Below are 19,734 nucleotides of genomic sequence, written 5' to 3'. Positions count from 1 at the left end.
AAATGGTCTGAGTCCTAACCTTAAATTTCTGCTTTTTCAAATAAAGATAGCAAGAGAACGAAGAAAATTGATAATAGAAGTGAATTAGAAAGTTGTTTAAAATTGCATGCTCTATCTGAATCATGAAAGAAAAAAAAAAGGATTTAGTGTCTTTAACAGCAATAGTTGCATAAGTTGCCCAATAAATGATATCTGTCACCTCAAACATAAACTACTAGCAAATATATATATATATATATATATATATATATATATATATATATATATATATATATATATATATATAAGAACAACATATATACAAAGACTAAATGGTTTATGCAGATGTTTGTATTTTTTAAATATTCACATATTTGTTGCTATGGTGAAGTGTTCTATCTGGATAGATCAAAAGGTATCTTAGCGATCTCAAAAATGGGGACAGGGGACAGGTGTGAGAGTTCCAAGAAATTCTTGTCGTTTTTCTGTTTGTTTTATTTCTCTGTTTAGCTATTCTCAAGTTTCTTTTTCACATATATTAGTGTGGACTGTTTTATAAAGAAAGTTTGTTAATTTAGTTCTAATTAGTTTGTTCTGTAACGATTTAAAGGCATTTTTGTCACGCCGGTGTCCTTCATAGTGCAAATCGTTCTTTACGACAAAAGGTGAATAGTTAGCAGACCGATGCTGCTCCATTGATTATACGGTTACCATCTTTTCATGTTCATTAGCATATATTTACGTAATAATAATTGTACAGCATAAATTAGAAACCAAAGCTGCTATGACTGTTTTTAATAATTGTTGGTTTATAATTAAATTCTAACAGCTAGATTATGATTCTTGCGTTAAGGTAAAAAAGCAGCATTAACAGGTCCTAACGCTGCCTTTTCACTACCGCTGGTATTACGCGTCTTGCAGGTTTAGGGGCACCGCACACTTTTTTGGCCTTACCGCAAACCAACTTACGTAAACTTTGCAAAGTCTTTTTTCTATGGGACTTCCAATAGGTTAGATTTTATTTTACAGGTCAATTTGTATTTATTTTAGCTAGGTAGTTAGTAAATAGTTAATAACTATTTAATAACTATTCTACCTAGTTAAAAAAAATACAAACTTGCCTGTAAAATAAAAATAAATCCTGATAGCTACAATGTAATTATAAGTTATATTGTATTGTATTTATTATTATATTATATAATTATATTATTAGTTATATTGTATTGTATTTAGTTTTAAATAGGAATATTTATTAGATTAGGGGTTAATAAGTGTAGGTAGGTTGCGGCGACATTAGGGGCGGCAGATTAGGGGTTAATAAATATAATGTAGGTGTCGGCGATGTTGGGGGCAGCAGATTAGGGGTTAATAAGTGTAATGTAGCTGGCGGCGGTGTCCGGAGCGGCAGATTGGGGGTTAATAAATATAATGCAGGTGGCGGCTATGTCGGGGGCCGCAGATTAGGGGTTAATAAGTGTAAAATTAGGGGTGTTTAGACTCGGGGTTCATGTTAGGGTGTTAGGTGTAAACATATAATGTGTTTCCCCATAGGAATTAATGGGGCTGTGTTACTGAGTTTTATGCTGCTTTTTTGCAGGTGTTAGGCTTTTTTTCAGCCGGCTCTCCCCATTGATGTCTATGGGGAAATCGTGCACGAGCACGTACAACCAGCTCACCGCTGACTTAAGCAGTGCTGGTATTGGAGTGTGGTATGGAGCACAATTTTGCTCTACGCTCACTTCTTGTCTTTTAACGCCGGGTTTCAGAAAACCTGTAATACCAGCGCTGTAGATAAGTGAGCGGTGACAATAAACTGCTCATTAGCACTGCACAGCTCCTAACGCAAAACTCATAAATTGCCTTCCATTCAATTGGCTCCCCGTTATGTTGGTCCTTTTCGAATACTCCGACGGGTTAATCCTGTGGCCTACGCTCCTGCTATGTGCATCTCCAATGTTTTTCATGTCTCCCTATTGAAACCATTGGTTTGTAATCGGTTTACCACTGTGTTGCCTCGTCCCCGTCCTATCTTTGTTGACAACCATGAGGAGTATGAGGTCAGCAGCATTATTGACTCTCGTATGTTCAGGGGCCGTATACAGTATTTGGTTCACTGGAGGGGCTACGGTCCAGAGGAGCGTTCTTGGGTTCCCTCCTCTGATGTTCATGCTCCCGCCCTCCTCCGTGCCTTCCATGCCCGTTTCCCCAATAAGCCTTTTGTCCTCCTGCGGGGGAGGGGTCGTGGAGGGGAGGGTACTGTCAGGGATTTCTCCCTGCTGTGTTTGCCATGTGCTTCTGGCAGCCATTTTACTCACCTCTCTTCTTGACTATGGTGCATTGTGGGGGATGCTGCTCATTTCCTGCACTTCCTTTTATGGCCAGACTGGTGTGCATCATCCATGTGAGACAGGATGCAGTCTCAGAATTGTGATGTCATCACTTATTATTTAAAGGGCCTCTGTTCAGTATGCTTTGCCTTTGCATTGTCTCAGACCTGTTTGTGAGAGTTCCTGTGTATTACCTGGTTGCCTGATGTCCTTCCTGGTTCCTGATCCCTGGCTTGTTCCTGACTCTGCTGTTTTCCTTATTCCTGATTCTGGCTCGTCTGACTACCAACTCTGGTTTTGACTCCTGGCTTGTTATTTGACTTGTGGACTTTTTATTATTTTTTGCTATTAATAAAGGTGTGATTATTTTTGCACTTCTCGTCTGTCTGATTCCTGGCACCCTGATAGGTCCCAGCCGTATATTCCCTTTAAGGGACGTCATCCAAGATGGCATCCCTTGAATTCCGATTGGCTAATTCTATCAGCCAATAGTAATTAAAGGAAAATAAATCCTATTGGCTGATGCAATCAGCCAATAGGATTGAGCTTCAATCCTATTGGCTGACCCAATCAGCCAATGGGATTGAGCTTGCATTCTATTGGCTGTTCCAATCAGCCAATAGAATGCAAGCTCAATCCTATTGGTTGATTGGATCAGCCAATAGGATTAAAGCTCAATCCTATTGGCTGATTGCATCAGCCAATAGGATTTTTTCTCTTTAATTTTGATTGGCTGATTTCTAGAATTCTATCAGCCAATCAGAATTCAAGGGACACCATCTTGGATGATGTCCCTTAAAGGGAACCTTCAGTGTATGGCTGGGACCGTATGAAGAGGATGCTCTGCGCCGGATGTCTTGAAGATGGAGTCGCTCCGCATCGGAAGGATGAAGATAGAAGATGCCGTCTGGATGAAGACTTCTACCTGTCTGAAAGACTACTTCTTGCCGCTTGGATGAGGACTTCTCCCGGCTGGATGAGGATGGATGTCCAGTCTTGTAAGTGGATGTCCGGATGTAAGTGAATTTTCGGGGGTTAGTGTAAGGTTTTTTTAAGGGTTTATTGGGTGGGTTTTATTTTTAGCTTAGGGTTTTGGGCAATGTAAAAGAGCTAAATGCCCTTTTAAGGGCAATGCCCATCCAAATGCCCTTTTCAGGGCAATGGGGGGCTTAGGTTTATTTAGATAGGATTTTATTTGGGGGGTTGGTTGTGTGGGTGGTGGGTTTTACTGTTGGGGGGGGTGTTTGTATATATTTTTTTACAGGTAAAAGAGCTGATTTCTTTGGGGCAATGCCCTGCAAAATGCCCCTTTAAGGGTTATTGGCAGTTTAGTGTAGGCTAGGGATTTTATTATTTTGGGGGGGGGGCTTTTTTATTTTGATAGGGCTATTAGATAAGGTGTAATTAGTTTAAATATTTATTTTGTGTAACAGTGTTTTTTTTGTAATTTAGTTAATTGTATTTCATTAATGTAATTTATTTAATTTTAGTGTAATGTTAGGTTTAACTGTAAGACAGGATAGGTTTTATTTCACAGTTACATTTGTATTTATTTTTACTAGGTAGTTAGTAAATAGTTCATAACTATTTACTAACTAATCAACCTAGTTAAAATAAATACAAACTTACCTGTGAAAAAAAATAAAATGTAAGCTAGCTACAATGTAACTATAGGTTTTATTTTACAGGTAAGTATTTATTTAGTTTTATATAGGAATAATTTAGGTATTAATTGTAATTTTTATTTGGAATTATTTTAATTAGGTTAAAGTTAGTGGGTGTTAGGGTTAGGGTTAGACTTAGGGTTAGGTTTAGGGGTTAATAACTTTAGTATAGTGGCTGTGACATTGGGGGCAGCAGATTAGGGGTTAATAAGTGTAGTTAGGTGGTGGTGATTTTGGGGGCAGCAGATTAGGGGTTAAAAACAGTAATGTAGGTTGCGGCGATGTTAGGGACAGCAGATTAGGGGTTAATAAGTGTATGTAGGTGGCAATGACATTGGGGGCAGCAGATTAGGGTTTAATAATATTTAACTAGTGTTTGCGATGTGAGAGTGTGGCGGTTTAGGGGTTAATATGTTTATTATAGTGGTGGCGATGTCCAGAGCGGCAGATTAGGGGTTAATAATTTTATTTTAGTGTTTGCGATGTGGGAGGGCCTCGGTTTAGGGGTTAATAGGTAGTTTATGGATGTTAGTGTACTTTGTAGCAGTTTAGTTATGAGTTTTATGGTACAGCTCTGTAACGTAAAACTCATAACTACCGACTTTCAGGTGGCGGTACGGATCTTGTAGTTATAGGCTGTACCGCTCACTTTTTGGCCAGACAGGCAAACTCGTAATACCGGCGCTATGGAAGTCCCATTGAAAAGGACTTTTTTGAAAGGTTCGGTAGTTACGTTGCGTGACGGCCAAAAAGATGTGCGGTACAGCTATACCTACAAGACTCGTAATAGCAGCGGTAGTGAAAAAGCAGTGTTATGAGCCATAACGCAAAACTCGTAATCTAGCTGACAGTGTTTACTATATTTCTCAACAAGTATAACTAGTCTTGTCTTAGATAGTGTAAACATAAATTTTGACAGTTTAATATCCCGATATAACGTTTTCCTTTTAGCTATAGAAAGACAGGGAAAAAATTGAGTCATTACCAGACGATACAAGCACAGTTCATACTTAAATACATTTATTAAAAGTAGTTCTGCTAATGCATGTATATTACAAAAATGCTTTTATTCAAAACTGAAATGCAACCATGTGGATTTCAATTTTGTCTGGAATGTCTCTTTTACCGACAGCTAAAACCAAAGATTTCACTTTATTATTTTGCGTTTGGGTGAAACTATATTTGCACATTTATACATGTATTTCGTTTTCATAGAAAATATACTTTCTAAGCTCTCCTTAAAAAATATCTGACTAAAACCAAGCCTCCCATAATATTCATGCACCACTTTTATTGTTTACTAGGAAATATCACATTCACTACTCTCTGGGAAAATTAAAGTGATTGGAGGACATGTCTCTTCAGTTCATGTAATCAGCTTGTGGGTCATAACCAATTATTCACAGTTCAAGAGATCAGAATATCACATTATCTAGTCTAGTGGAACTGTACATGGATTTAGATTATTTTGAGTAAGTACTAGAAAAAGTTCAGACAGAAAGGTGAACTGCTGTTAAATTAGCCTTGACATGAATACTACTAACAACGTCACCTAGTAATTGTGCAAGGACTCATGTCATACCATCTAAATAAAAATGTGGCTAAATAATGCAAAAGATTTTTTTAAACAGACGTACATTGTTTTTAATATTTCTGACTTTTTGTCCACAAACAAGTAAAAAGTGACACATTTAATGAATTAATTAATTAAAGGGATAGAAAGGTCAGAATTAAAATGTGCATGAGTGCATTTTATTTTTAAACAGAAATATGTATACAATATACTTTCACTAGCAAAGAATGCTTCTAGTAAAGTTATTGCTGTTTCATATGCTACATGTGACTAGAGCAGTGTTTTTCAACTTCAGTCCTCAAGTACAGGTCAGATTTTCATGATATCTTAAAGGGACACTGAACCCAATTTTTTTCTTTCATGATTCAGATAGAGCATGACATTTTAAGCAACTTTCTAATTTACTCCTATTATCAATTTTTCTTTGTTCTCTTGCTATCTTTATTTTAAAAGCAGGAATGTAAATCTTAGCTGCCAGCCCATTTTAGGTTCAGCACCATGGATAGTGCTTGCTTATTGGAGGCTTACATTTACCCACCAATAAGCAAGCATAACCCAGGTTCTCAACCAAAAATGGGCCGGCTCCTATGCTCCTGCTTTTTAAATAAAGATAGCAAGAGAACAAAGAAAAAATTATAATAGGAGTAAATTAGAAAGTTGCTTAAAATTGCATGCTCTATCTGAATCATGAAAGAAAGAAAAAATGGGGTTTAGTGTCCCTTTAACTAGAGCACAGGTGAAATAATCAGCTGATGGGTTAGAGCAGGTTAGTAACCATGGTTACCAATGTTCCCTCTAATCTTTGTGAGCACTGTGCGCACTTTTTTTACACGTGCAATTTTTGGCCAAATGCTCATAATGTGTGTGTACTTTAACCATGAGCGTAATCAATTGTGAAAATGTTATAAATGTAATAATACACATACACAAAATCGTACATTGACACTCACATGCACACACATGTTAACACCGTCACACTCTCCCCTCTCTCTCTCTCAAATTCTCACCCTCTCTCTCACTCTCTCTTATTCTCCCTCGGTCTTACACTCTCCCCTCTAATACCCTCCCTCTCTCTCTCTCCCGTCGCACTCTCCCTCTCAATTACACTCCCAGTCACTCACTCTCCCTCACATGCACTGACTTTAGCTCACGCACTCCCCCACTCTTTCTATCACACTCTCAGGGCCGCCATCAGGGGGTGACAGGGGTGACTCCTGTCAGGGGCCCAATGGGCCAGGGGGGGGCCCATGAGGCAAGAAGTAAAAAAAAATAATTTTTTTTTTAATATTTTGGCAGCCACCATTGGGTACTACAGCAGAGTGCTAATTGAGCATGGGAAATGTTATTACAAGTAGTAAAGTATTAGCATTTGAGAGGATTTCTGAGTGTGCACTAAACCACTATGCACAGTGTGAGACAAACTTGGCACTTTGTTTGTACAGTGTGTGCCTGAGTCAGGCGGCAGATCACTTTCATTTGCAGAGGAGGTAGGACTTACTTAGCAAATGTTTTTTATTTCTTTGTGCAATTTCGGATTGTAACTTCAGTGTGGTAGTAGTTGTATGGTGGGGCCAGGGGTCCATAAAAACACATTTTTTTAGCAGCAGTGTATTTATGATTATTTGACAATGCTGTAGAAATTCTATATATAAAACCATGCAGAAATGTTTCCTCCTCAATACACAAATGGTAGGTGCCCTTTTGGCAGATATGCATTACAATATATATATATATATATATATATATATATATATATATATATATATATATTAAATTCCAGTTTACTGCCCCTTTATGCAAGAACTTTCCAGATGCAAGTAGGCATTTTATCTAAGATTTTTACATCTGCATAACATGTTATACTCTCAGACTAGGGCCTAGATTTGGAGTTTGGCGTTAGCCATGAAAAACAGCGTTAGAGGCTCCTAACGCTGGTTTTAGGCTACCTCCGGTATTTGGAGTCACTCAAAATAGGTTCTAACACTCACTTTTCAGCCGCGACTTTTCAATACCGCAGATCCCCTTACGTAAATTGCGTACCCTATCTTTTCAATGGGATTTTTCTAACTCCGGTATTTAGAGTCGTGTCTGAAGTGAGCGTTAGACATCTAACGACAAAACTCCAGCCGCAGAAAAAAGTCAGTAGTTAAGAGCTTTCTGGGCTAATGCCGGTTCATAAAGCTCTTAACTACTGTACTCTTAAGTACACTAACACCCATAAACTACCTATGTACCCCTAAACCGAGGCCCCCCCACATCGCCGCCACTCGATTAAATTTTTTTAACCCCTAATCTGCCGACCGCCACCTACGTTATACTTATGTACCCCTAATCTGCTGCCCCTAACACCGCCGACCCCTATATTATATTTATTATCCCCTAACCTGCCCCCCACAACGTCGCAGTCAGCTACCTACAATAATTAACCCCTAATCTGCCGACCGCAAAGCGCCGCCACCTACGTTATACTTATGTACCCCTAATCTGCTGCCCTAACATCGCCGACCCCTATATTATATTTATTAACCCCTAATCTGCCCCCCCACAACGTTGCCTCCACTTGCCTACACTTATTAACCCCTAATCTGCCGACCGGACCGCACCGCTATTATTATAAAGTTATTAACCCCTAATCCGCCTCACTAACCCTATAATAAATAGTATTAACCCCTAATCTGCCCTCCCTAACATCGCCGACACCTAACTTCAAACATTAACCCCTAATCTGCCGACCGGAGCTCACTGCTATTCTAATAAATGGATTAACCCCTAAAGCTAAGTCTAACCCTAACACTAACACCCCCCTAAGTTAAATATAATTTAAATCTAACGAAATAAATTAACTCTTATTAAATAAATTATTCCAATTTAAAGCTAAATACTTACCTGTAAAATAAATCCTAATATAGCTACAATATAAATTATAATTATATTATAGCTATTTTAGGATTAATATTTATTTTACAGGTAACTTTGTATTTATTTTAACCAGGTACAATAGCTATTAAATAGTTAAGAACTATTTAATAACTAAAATAGTTAAAATAATTACAAAATTACCTGTAAAATAAATCCTAACCTAAGTTACAATTAAACCTAACACTAGACTATCAATAAATTAATTAAATAAACTACCTACAATTACCTACAATTAACCTAACACTACACTATCAATAAATTAATTAAATACAATTCCTACAAATAAATACAATTAAATAAACTAGCTAAAGTACAAAAAATAAAAAAGAACTAAGTTACAAAAAATAAAAAAATATTTACAAACATAAGAAAAATATTACAACAATTTTAAACTAATTACACCTACTCTAAGCCCCCTAATAAAATAACAAAGCCCCCCAAAATAAAAAAATGCCCTACCCTATTCTAAATTACTAAAGTTCAAAGCTCTTTTACCTTACCAGCCCTGAACAGGGCCCTTTGCGGGGCATGCCCCAAGAAGTTCAGCTCTTTTGCCTGTAAAAAAAAACATACAATACCCAAGCCCCCCAACATTACAACCCACCACCCACATACCCCTAATCTAACCCAACCCCCCCTTAAATAAACCTAACACTAAGCCCCTGAAGATCTTCCTACCTTGTCTTCACCTCACCGGGTTCACCGATCGATCCAGAAGAGCTCCTCCGATGTCCTGATCCAAGCCCAAGCGGGGGGCTGAAGAGGTCCATGATCCGGCTGAAGTCTTCATCCAAGCGGGGCAGAAGAGGTCTTCCATCCGATTGAAGTCTTCATCCAAGCGGGATCTTCTATGGTCGTTATGAGTAAGCCCACCTAACAAGAGGAAACCAAAGCGGCATTTATTTAACCGCCAGCAGCTCATATAGAACTGCCACCAGCTTGATCTAGAAACCTAAGCAAATCATTGGCATAGCAGCGTTTATTTAACCGCAATCATCTCACAAAAGTGATATTAAACAGATACACTTCAAGGTACTAATTTGTATACTTATATCACAGTGTGATAAAAATCGCACCAACATACCTCTACATTTGATATATAGTTACCTAAGATAAGATCTCAATTGCACAGCTGAACTTGAAACAAAGTATCCTATATGAACTATACAGCAACTATTGTCTTATCCACTATATATAATATTGTATTTACAAACATTTTGTTAGAAATTACAACTTGTGATAAACCTATAACTGTATAAATTGCAAGATTTCAATGATATTATTTTAATTTAATTTTTTATATTTTTTAGAAAATTACGTACATTCTTATACATAGAGACACCGGTGTCATTTTTTAAACTTTGAAGCAATTTGTAATAATTTTTGTTTAATTGTACTTTTAACATCACTAGTATTGGGTAAATTTACCATAATCAAATAAAGGATCATATTTATTTCTTAAACAAGTTTCGACATCCAATTTTTTCCCGAAAGAGAATATAAAATAGTACTCATCAAAACATTAAAATATATTGAGCCCACATATTATCACACATATTTACAGTAAGACACATTGGGAATAGCAACTTGGTGTTCCACCTTCTACAACTAACTATAACTCTTTAAACTTTGGGATAAAGTTTACTTCAGGTGTGCTAGATTCCCCACCAGCTAGACAGTCTAACCCTACCAAACATTCATACTGTGTTTGGCCTGGAAAGGAATGCTGCGTCATCAAGGCCTATAATGTAACAGACTGGACCCGAGAAGTGAAAATACATTCACACTTTGCACATATGCACAATCTGTGGGACAGTGGTTTTTGCCCATCAAATGTGCATCGCAGGCATGACGATCCTACATTGTTAAGTGTGTTACGCCTAAATACGCCACTAAGGCCTAGTTTCTGTTTTGCCCGCATTGGTGAGAAGGTCGCATGGGGAGCTGTACTGCAAATCAACATAACACCCAGATGAGAAATAATTAATATCTCACTATATCTAATGCATGGTCTGCAGGGGTACTATTGCCTAAAACCAGCATAAGCAAGTTAATATGTCACAAATGTATGGCTTCTGACATTCTAATGTGTGCAACTACTATTTTCATTACACCCCGAAAATAGAGACGTCTGTAATGACTTTACAAATGAAATCATACAAGTTAACCCCTCTAGCTACATGAAAGGTACCCTGTGTCCTGCGTTTATTATCAGACATACCTACCTACAGCAAAGCTTGCCTGGACAGTTGTTTACCTGCCTGCTGCAGTGCCTTTATCCTGGCTCTGCTTAGTACATTCTAAGGAACACTTTAACGATCTATGCACGTGGCCTAATAACTATACATAATCTAGAGCAGTGCTTTCCAAACTGTGCGTCAGGACACACTAGTGTGTCGGCAGCAGTGTGTAGGTGTGTCCCTGCTTCAGCACAAATTTTTTTAAATTACATTTTTTTTTTATTATTGTTTTTTGGTTTCTGACTTTCCACCTGCCTGCTACACATATCACATGGTTGACACGTGATTGATACCTAGTGGGTCACAGATCATCTTAACCAATTGGCACAGCTCAGTGGGAACTGAAACTATTACCATTGGCGGATTTGGCGGCACATTGACTCCTGACTGCACGTGTAGTCTCCTTAATTAGCTTGTGACTGCAAGTGTAGCCAGTGAGTGGGACATCAGTGTGTTTGCAGCGCGGGAGTGGGACAGCAGTGTGTTTGCAGCCCGGGCAGTAGTCAGTCGGACTCACAGAGCTCTGAGGGTGGTAGCTTAAACGCTGAGCTGAAGTCAGAAGTCAGTGTGTTTTTTGCAACTAGCTCCCAGTAGTGCATTGCTGCTCCTGCTCTTGATATATGGATAGGAAGTGGAAGCTTAAAAATGCTTGATGATGAAATGCTAGTGTCTTTATCTAACATTCCACCAAATATTCAGAAACTGTGTTCATCTCATTAACCTCATACATCCCATTAAAATAGTAAGTAGCTATTGGTGGTATTAAACTTTTTTTTAATTCTTGCACATACATACTGTTACTTGTAAATGCATTTTGTTATTATATAATTTATGAATGTGTCCGTATCTCTTAAAACAAGTTAGTTTAACCTCCTTTTTGCTAGTACAACTGAATTACTGTGTCGCGAAATGATGTAGATCTAAAAAGTGTGTCACCAACATGAAAAGTTTGGAAAGCTCTGATCTAGAGGAACAGTTGTGTGAGGAGCCCTCCCGCTCAGCTACAGGTCACTGATGAAGTACCATATGTGATAACCAAGAAACATGTTTGACCTTTTTCCTCGATGTACTCTGTCCCTTTGGGTGCACATTAAATTTTTGAAGTCACATGAAAAGGCTTTTGAGTCTTTTGGATTTCCGGGTGCTGCTCCTTGTTTGTATCATGTATCTTAGCTTGGCATTGTTGGAGCGCTTTTGTGCAGGACCAGCACCCTCCTCCTGAGTCATCCTCCTGAGACCGTTCCCCCTTGGCGTGCAGCTGCGGTAGCGTGAAGACGGCTGTGTCTTTCAGATTGGGCTGAGTACCGCTGCATGGGAGATGTTTCTTGGAGCACTGCTCTCTGTTTGTTGAATACTTACAAGATAAATTGAAGGGATTCAGGTTTGGCAATAAAATGATAAATAGAATCTTCAGCCTGTATCATAATCTGAGCGCCAAAATAAAAGTAAATGGTATTTTATCTGAGTCTCTTCCTATTCGCAATGGTACCCATCAGGGCTGTCCTCTCTCCCCTCTACTCTTGGCTATGGCAATGGAACCACTGGCAGTCCATATACGATTAAATAACAATATTGTTGGAATCCCTATAGGCCCTAATAATTATAAAGTGAGCTTATATGCTGATGATGTTTTGTTGACTATCACTGATCCTGTAAAATCCCTTCCTGCAGTAATGGATGAATTCAGACACTTTGTTTTAGGAGTAAATATTACTCCAAAAATGTCCTCATTCTTTGGGGCTAATTTTATTCTGCTTCTTCAAACTATTCTGAGAGACTCAGTCGTGGCAACCCAAACCTTTCTCCTGGTGGGGTAGGAACCAAATTGTTAAAATGACTATTTTGCCCCATATTCTTTACCTACTTCAAATGGTTCCTATCCACCTTTCCCCTGCCTTTCTTCTGCAATTACAATGAACCCTAAGCAAATTCATATGGAGTGGGGGTAGACCAATGATAGCAAGACAGACTCTTTATAGATCCAAGCATAGAGGTGGATTGGGAGTCCCTCATATCTTCCGTTACTATCAGGCCAGTATACTACAAAGAATCCTGTACTGGCACACAAGTCAGCAGGATAAAGCATGGATTCCATTAGATACTCATATCTTAAAAACAACTCAAGTTGGTCCTCTGGGTTGGTTGCCAGATAAATTCAGACCTTTAAAAACCAAAACATCCCCCTTTTATAGACATATCTTTTCCTCATGGGATAATATTATTAAACAGACTGAGGGAATATCTTCCACCCATTCCCCCATGTCTCCAATTTTTCAAAATATAGAACCTTTGTCTATTATATATCTTGCTTCGGGGAAAACTCATTATAGAGAACTAGGTTACTCAACACCACTGACTGACTTCCTATCACATGGGAAACTTAAATCTAGACAAGAACTGACGGATACTTTAGAGGGCATATTCTCCAATTGATTTAAAATACTCACAATTGCAACACTTAATACACATGTCTCCACATAAATCTATGCTCCTGCGCCCCCTTACCCCATTTGAGAGGCAATGCAAGGCTAACATTTCATAAAGAGGAACTCTAGCACTGTCACAACGTATTCTAAATGACTGTATCTACAACTCACTACCGAGGTTTACTCAGTCTTGGCAGGATGAATTAAACATAGAACCCACTCCAGACAAATGGTATAAATTATTTGATTTTACATGTAGGTCTTCCACTTCCACTCAAATTCTTGAAATTAACTATAAGATCCTCTTAAGGTGGTATTTGACACCTGTTAGACTCAAGCTGATATATCCCGGGCTGTCCTCTCAGTGCTGGAGGGACTGTGGAGGTACTGGCACCCTGTCACATATTTGGTGGTTGTGCCCATGTCTGTGCCCTTTTTGGAGTTTATTTGAAAATTCTCTTCAGTCGATTGTTGATCCCACGTTCCATCTTACATGACAATATTATTCTATGATACTTCCAAAGTTATTTGCAAATTGAGACTCTCACTGATTCAGATTTGTATAAACGGGGCTAAATCCCTAATAGCGAGAAAATGGAAAACTACTATAGTACCCACTATCTATCTCTTATTTTAAACAAAACAGGCAAGATACATTTCTCAATATTAAATTTTACTGGGACACATTACAGGCACAATGGGTACAACATATATAGCCTATTCCTTTTTTATTACCAATTTGATACATACGCAGGGACTTCATTCCCCTCCCCCCTCTTCCTCCCCTTCTTCCCTTCTCATATCCGTATTTCTTTTGTCTATCTTTACCTTATTGTTTATTTATTAGTTTCCTCTTTTCTTAATTATCAGTTATACAAGTGTTCAACTACTGTTATTCTAACTGTTTGCATGCTATTGCTTGGATGCATAATTATTAGCAAATTTGTGGCTAGATTACGAGTCTTACGTTATGAGTAAAAAAGCAGCGTTAAGCCTCATAACGCTGCTTTTTTACTACCAATGCTATTACGAGTCTTGCAGATTTAGGGGCACCGCACACTTTTTTGGCCTTACCGCAAATTAACTTACGCAAATTGCGTATAGTCTTTTTTCAATGGGACTTCCATAGCACCGGTATTACAGACTTGTCCTGGGAGGCCAAAAAGTGAGCGGTACACCTATCCTTTCAAGATTCGTAACGCATTCTAAAGTCAGTAGTTATGAGTTTTATACTACAAAGCCGTAGCATAAAACTCATAACTAAAGTGCTAAAAAGTACACTAACACCCATAATCTACCTATTAACCCCTAAACCGAGGCCCTCCCGCATCGCAAACACTAAAATAAAATTATTAACCCCTAATCTGCAGCTCCCGACATCGCTGCCACTAGAATAAACATATTAACCCCTAAACCGCCGCACTCCCGCCTTGCAAACACTAGTTAAATATTATTAACCCCTAATCTGCCGCCCCTAACATCGCCGCCACTATACTACATTTATTAACCCCTAAATCTAAGTCTAACCCTAACACCCCCTAATTTAAAGATAATTAAAATAAATATAATTAAAAATTCCTATTATTACCTAAATAACTCCTATTTAAAACTAAATACTTACCTATAAAATAAACCCTAAGCTACCTACAATATAACTAATAGTTACATTGTATCTACCTTAGGTTTTAATTTTATTTTACAGGCAAGTTTGTATTTATTTTAACTAGGTAGAATAGTTACTAAATAGTTATTAACTATTTAATAACTACCTAGCTAAAATAAATACAAATTGACCTGTAAAATAAAACCTAACCTGTCTTACACTAACACCTAACCTAACCCTACAATTAAATCAATTCCCTAAATTAAATACAATTAACTAAATTCAATACAATTAGCTAAATTACAAAAAAATTTTTACAGAAAATAAACTCTTTAAACTAATTACACCTAATCTAATAGCCCTATCAAAATAAAAAAAGCCCACCCAAAATAAAAAAAACCCTAGCCTGAACTAAACTACCAATAGCCCTTAGAAGGGCATTTTGTGGGGCATTGCCCCAAAGAAATCAGCTCTTTTACCTGTAAAAAAAAACACAAAAAAACACCCCAACAGTAAAACCCACCACCCACACAACCAACCCCCCAAATAAAACCCTAACTAAAAAAAAACTAAGCTCCCCATTGCCCTGAAAAGGACATTTGGATGGGCATTGCCCTTAAAAGGGCATTTAGCTCTATTGCAGCCCAAACCCCTAATCTAAAAATAAAACCCACCCAATACACCCTTAAAAAATCCTAACACTAACCACCGAAGATCCACTTACAGTTTTGAAGATCCGACATCCATCCTCAACGAAGCTGGGAGAAGTCTTCATCCAAGCGGCAAGATGTCCTCAACGAAGCCGGCAGAAGTGGTCCTCCAGACGGGCAGAAGTCTTTACCCAGACGTCATCTTCCATCTTCATCCTTCTGATGCAATCAGCCAATAGGATTGAGCTTGCATTCCATTGGCTGATTGGAACAGCCAATAGAATGCAAGCTCAATCCTACTGGCTGATTGGATCAGCCAATAGATTTTTTTCAACCTTAATTCCACTTGGCTGATAGAATTCTAGCAGCCAATCGGAATCTAAGGGACGCCATCTTGGATGACGTCATTTAAAGGAATCTTCATTGTAGAAGAAGCCGTCGATTGAAGAGGATGCTCCGCGCCGGATGTCTTGAAGATGGAGCCGCTCCGCGTCTGAAGGATGAAGATAGAAGATGCCGTCTGGGTGAAGACTTCTGCCCGTCTGGAGGACCACTTCTGCCGGCTTAGTTGAGGACATCTTGCCGCTTGGATGAAGACTTCTCCCGGCTTCGTTGAGGATGGATGTCGGATCTTCAAAACTGTAAGTGGATCTTCAGGGGTTAGTGTAAGGATTTTTTAAGGGTGTATTGGGTGGGTTTTATTTTTAGATTAGGGGTTTGGGCTGCAATAGAGCTAAATGCCCTTTTAAGGGCAATGCCCATCCAAAGACCCTTTTCAGGGCAATGGGGGCTTAGGTTTTTTTAGTTAGGGTTTTATTTGGGGGGTTTGGTTGTGTGGGTGGTGGGTTTTACTGTTGGGGTGGTTGTATTGTATTTTTTTACAGGTAAAAGAGCTTTTAAGGGCTATTGGTAGTTTAGTTTAGGCTAGGGGGTTTTTTTATTTTGGGTGGGCTTTTTTATTTTGATAGGGCTATTAGATTAGATGTAATTAGTTTAAAGATATTGTAATTTGTTTTTTATTTTCTGTAATTTAGTGTTTTTTGTTTTTTTTTTTGTAATTTAGCTAATTGTATTGAATTTAGTTAATTGTATTTAATTTAGGGAATTGATTTAATTGTAGGGTTAGGTTAGGTGTTAGTGTAAGACAGGTTAAGTTTTATTTTACAGGTCAATTTGTATTTATTTTAGCTAGGTAGTTATTAAATAGTTAATAGCTATTTAGTAACTATTCTACCTAGTTAAAATAAATACAAACTTGCCTGTAAAATAAAAATAAAACCTAAGCTAGATACAATGTAACTATTATTTATATTGTAGCTATCTTAGGTTGTTTTTTACAGGTAAGTATTTATTTTTAAATAGGAATTATTTAGTTATTAATAGTATGTTTGATTTAGATTTAATTGAATTATATTTAAGTTAGGGGGTGTTAGGATTAGGGTTAGACTTAGATTTAGGGATTAATAAATATAGTATATTGGCGGCGACGTTGGGAGCGGCAGATTAGGGGTTAATAATATTTAACTAGTGTTTGCAATGCGGGAGTGCGGCGGTTTAGGGGTTAATATGTTTATTATAGTGGCGGCGACATTGGGGACGGCAGATTAGGGGTTAATAAGTATAATGTAGGCGTTGGCGATGTCCGGAGCGGCAGATTAGGGGTTAATAAGTATAATGTAGGTGTCGGCGATGTCGGGGACAGCAGATTAGGGGTTAATAAGTGTAAATTTAGGGGTGTTTAGACTCGGGGTTCATGTTTGGGTGTTAGATGTAAACATAAAATGTGTTTCCCCATAGGAATCAATGGGGCTGCATTACTGAGCTTTACGCTGCTTTTTTGCAGTTGTTAGACTTTTTCTCAGCCGGCATTCCCCATTGATGTCTATGGGGAAATCGTGCACAAGCCCGTACAACCAGTTCACCGCTGACTTAAGCAGCGCTGGTATTGGAGTGCAATATGGAGCACAAATTTGCTCTACGCTCACTTCTTGCCTCTAAACCCCGGGTTTCTGAAAACCTGTAATACCAGCAATGTAGGTAAGTGAGCGGTGACAATAACGTGCAAGTTAGTACCGCACCCATCATAATGCAAAACTCGTAATCTGCCCGTTGTTTTTTTTTTATTGACACCCCCCTGCTGGAGGCCAATTGGCCGTGAGTCTGCAGGGGGCGGCGTTGCACCAGCAGCTCTTGTGAGCTGCTGGTGCAATGCTGAAAACGGCGAGTGTATTTCTCGCCGTATTCAGTGAAGTCTGACGGACCTGATCCGCACTGTCAGATCAGGTCCGACAGACCTTCATAACTAGAGGCCACTGTATTTCTTATTAATGTGTATGATATATGTTTAATGCTTAAAAGATTTAAACGCTTAAAAGCAACATGGAAGTCAAAATTAAAGCTTCATACTTTTTTTTACTTCTATTGTCAAATGTACTACTTTCTCTTGGTATTCTTTGTTGAAATGTAGCTCTTTTTCATTACAATATACCTAGGTAGGCTCAGGAACGTCTTAAAACTGTTGCTATATAGTGTTCAAGGCAGATGAACGACCCAGAATGTGTGCTAAGGTAGAGAAGGTAGCGTACAAAGCAAAGTGTTGCAATCCACTCTGGCAACAAAGAGGTTAAATCACTAATAAATGTAGCATGTCAGAGAGAGGGTTAATAACAAAATGAATGAACTACAAATACAGTATATCCTCCCATATTGTGTCAGCCTCAGGAGACAGATATTAACACCCCAGGCTGAAGGTCTCTCACATAACCAAAGACTGAGCTTTTACACTGTTCATTCAAGGGCATCTCCATTACTTAATGAAATGGTCTTGGTTTGCTGCACACGAGATATATTCTTTGACAGACCCATTTCTACAAAAGGTCACCTAAGGTCTCTTAGGGTTTAACTTTCTGGGGCAGTGGAAAATCATCATTATTATTAATTTAGTTTTACCAGCTCTGCTTTTTCAAATTGCCCTTGGTCATGCTATTTGGATGTCACCTTAGCCCTAGTTGTTGTAACTCAATCAACGCTTGTATACGTCAATGAAAGTAGGTAATATGTTAAATTATACCTGGCCCAACAGATATTTAACACCGGTGAAGATAAATGGACTCAGCCTCCATCTGTCTGATCCCCCCCTTACCTTGGTGAAAGGTGTTCTAGGGCCATCTATTAAAAGCTTGTGCAATAACTAGTCTTTGCTGATTTAGCTGAGTGCTAATGCCAACATCAAACATAAACTGCTCTTAAATAGATGTCTACATGAAAACAGACACTTGATTAATAGCCGCTAAAAGCTTCTCTTCCTCAATTCCTTGTAACACTTTCTCAGCTGTGATACACAAGTCATTAAATCTATTGAAGCTAATGAGATTTTTTTTTTCTATCCACAGCTTAATTCTGTATTGATTTTATTATTTTAAAGGATAATTAAATATAATAGAATTGCACAATCAAAAAGGGCATGATAAAAAAAAAAACAATGTAATAGCACTTTTGCTGAATCTTAAATGAGCAGTAGATTTTTTTCTGACAAATCTCACAATTTACTTCAATTTGCTGGCAACCCGCATCATGTGACAGTCATCAGCCAATCACAGACTCATATACATATACACTGTGAACTCTTGCACATGCTCAGTAGGAGCTGGTGCCTTAGAAAGTGTGTGTATAAAAAGGCTGTGCACTATTTGATAATATAAGTAAATTGAAAAGTCTCTTAAATTTGCATGCTCTATCTGAATCATGAATGCTTCATTTTGACTTTAGCATCCCTTTAAAATGACAATGCCTCCCCTTTAAGGAGGATGTATAAAAATAAGATAATATTGAGCAGCACCTATTTTAAAGCAGTTTTCTTTAGCATCCTTCCCCCCAAAAAAATCATAAAATATTTAAAGTAACTGGAAGAATCTTGAAGCTTTGGGGAGAAGGATACTGTTTAAAGTGACACAGTAATGTTATACCATTTGCTTGTGAAATTAGTGTAGCGAATGACTCTTACCTAGATTACAAGTTTTGCGCTATAGAGGGTGCGAAACGAACACAACAAAAGTTGTGTTATTTCACCCTCCATCCTCCATTACAAGTTTTTGAAAAGCCGCCTTGTGCATGCGATATGGTTGTGATGAGCTCCATACCGCACAAAATCTAAGTGCTGCTTTGACTTGCTCGTGCACGCTTTCCCCATAGACATTAATGGGGAGAGCGTGTTAGAAAAAAACCTAACACCTGAAGCGCGGAATGAAAAGCTCCGTGACGCAAGCCCACTGATATCTATGGAGGAAAAAAAAGTTAAGTTTAAACCTAACACCCTAACATAAACCTCAAGTCTAAGCACCCCTAATCTGCTGC

The sequence above is a fragment of the Bombina bombina genome, chromosome 8 (genome assembly GCF_027579735.1).
Source record: "Bombina bombina isolate aBomBom1 chromosome 8, aBomBom1.pri, whole genome shotgun sequence".
Taxonomy (NCBI): domain Eukaryota; kingdom Metazoa; phylum Chordata; class Amphibia; order Anura; family Bombinatoridae; genus Bombina; species Bombina bombina.
Note: the sequence above shows the minus strand (reverse complement) of the source record.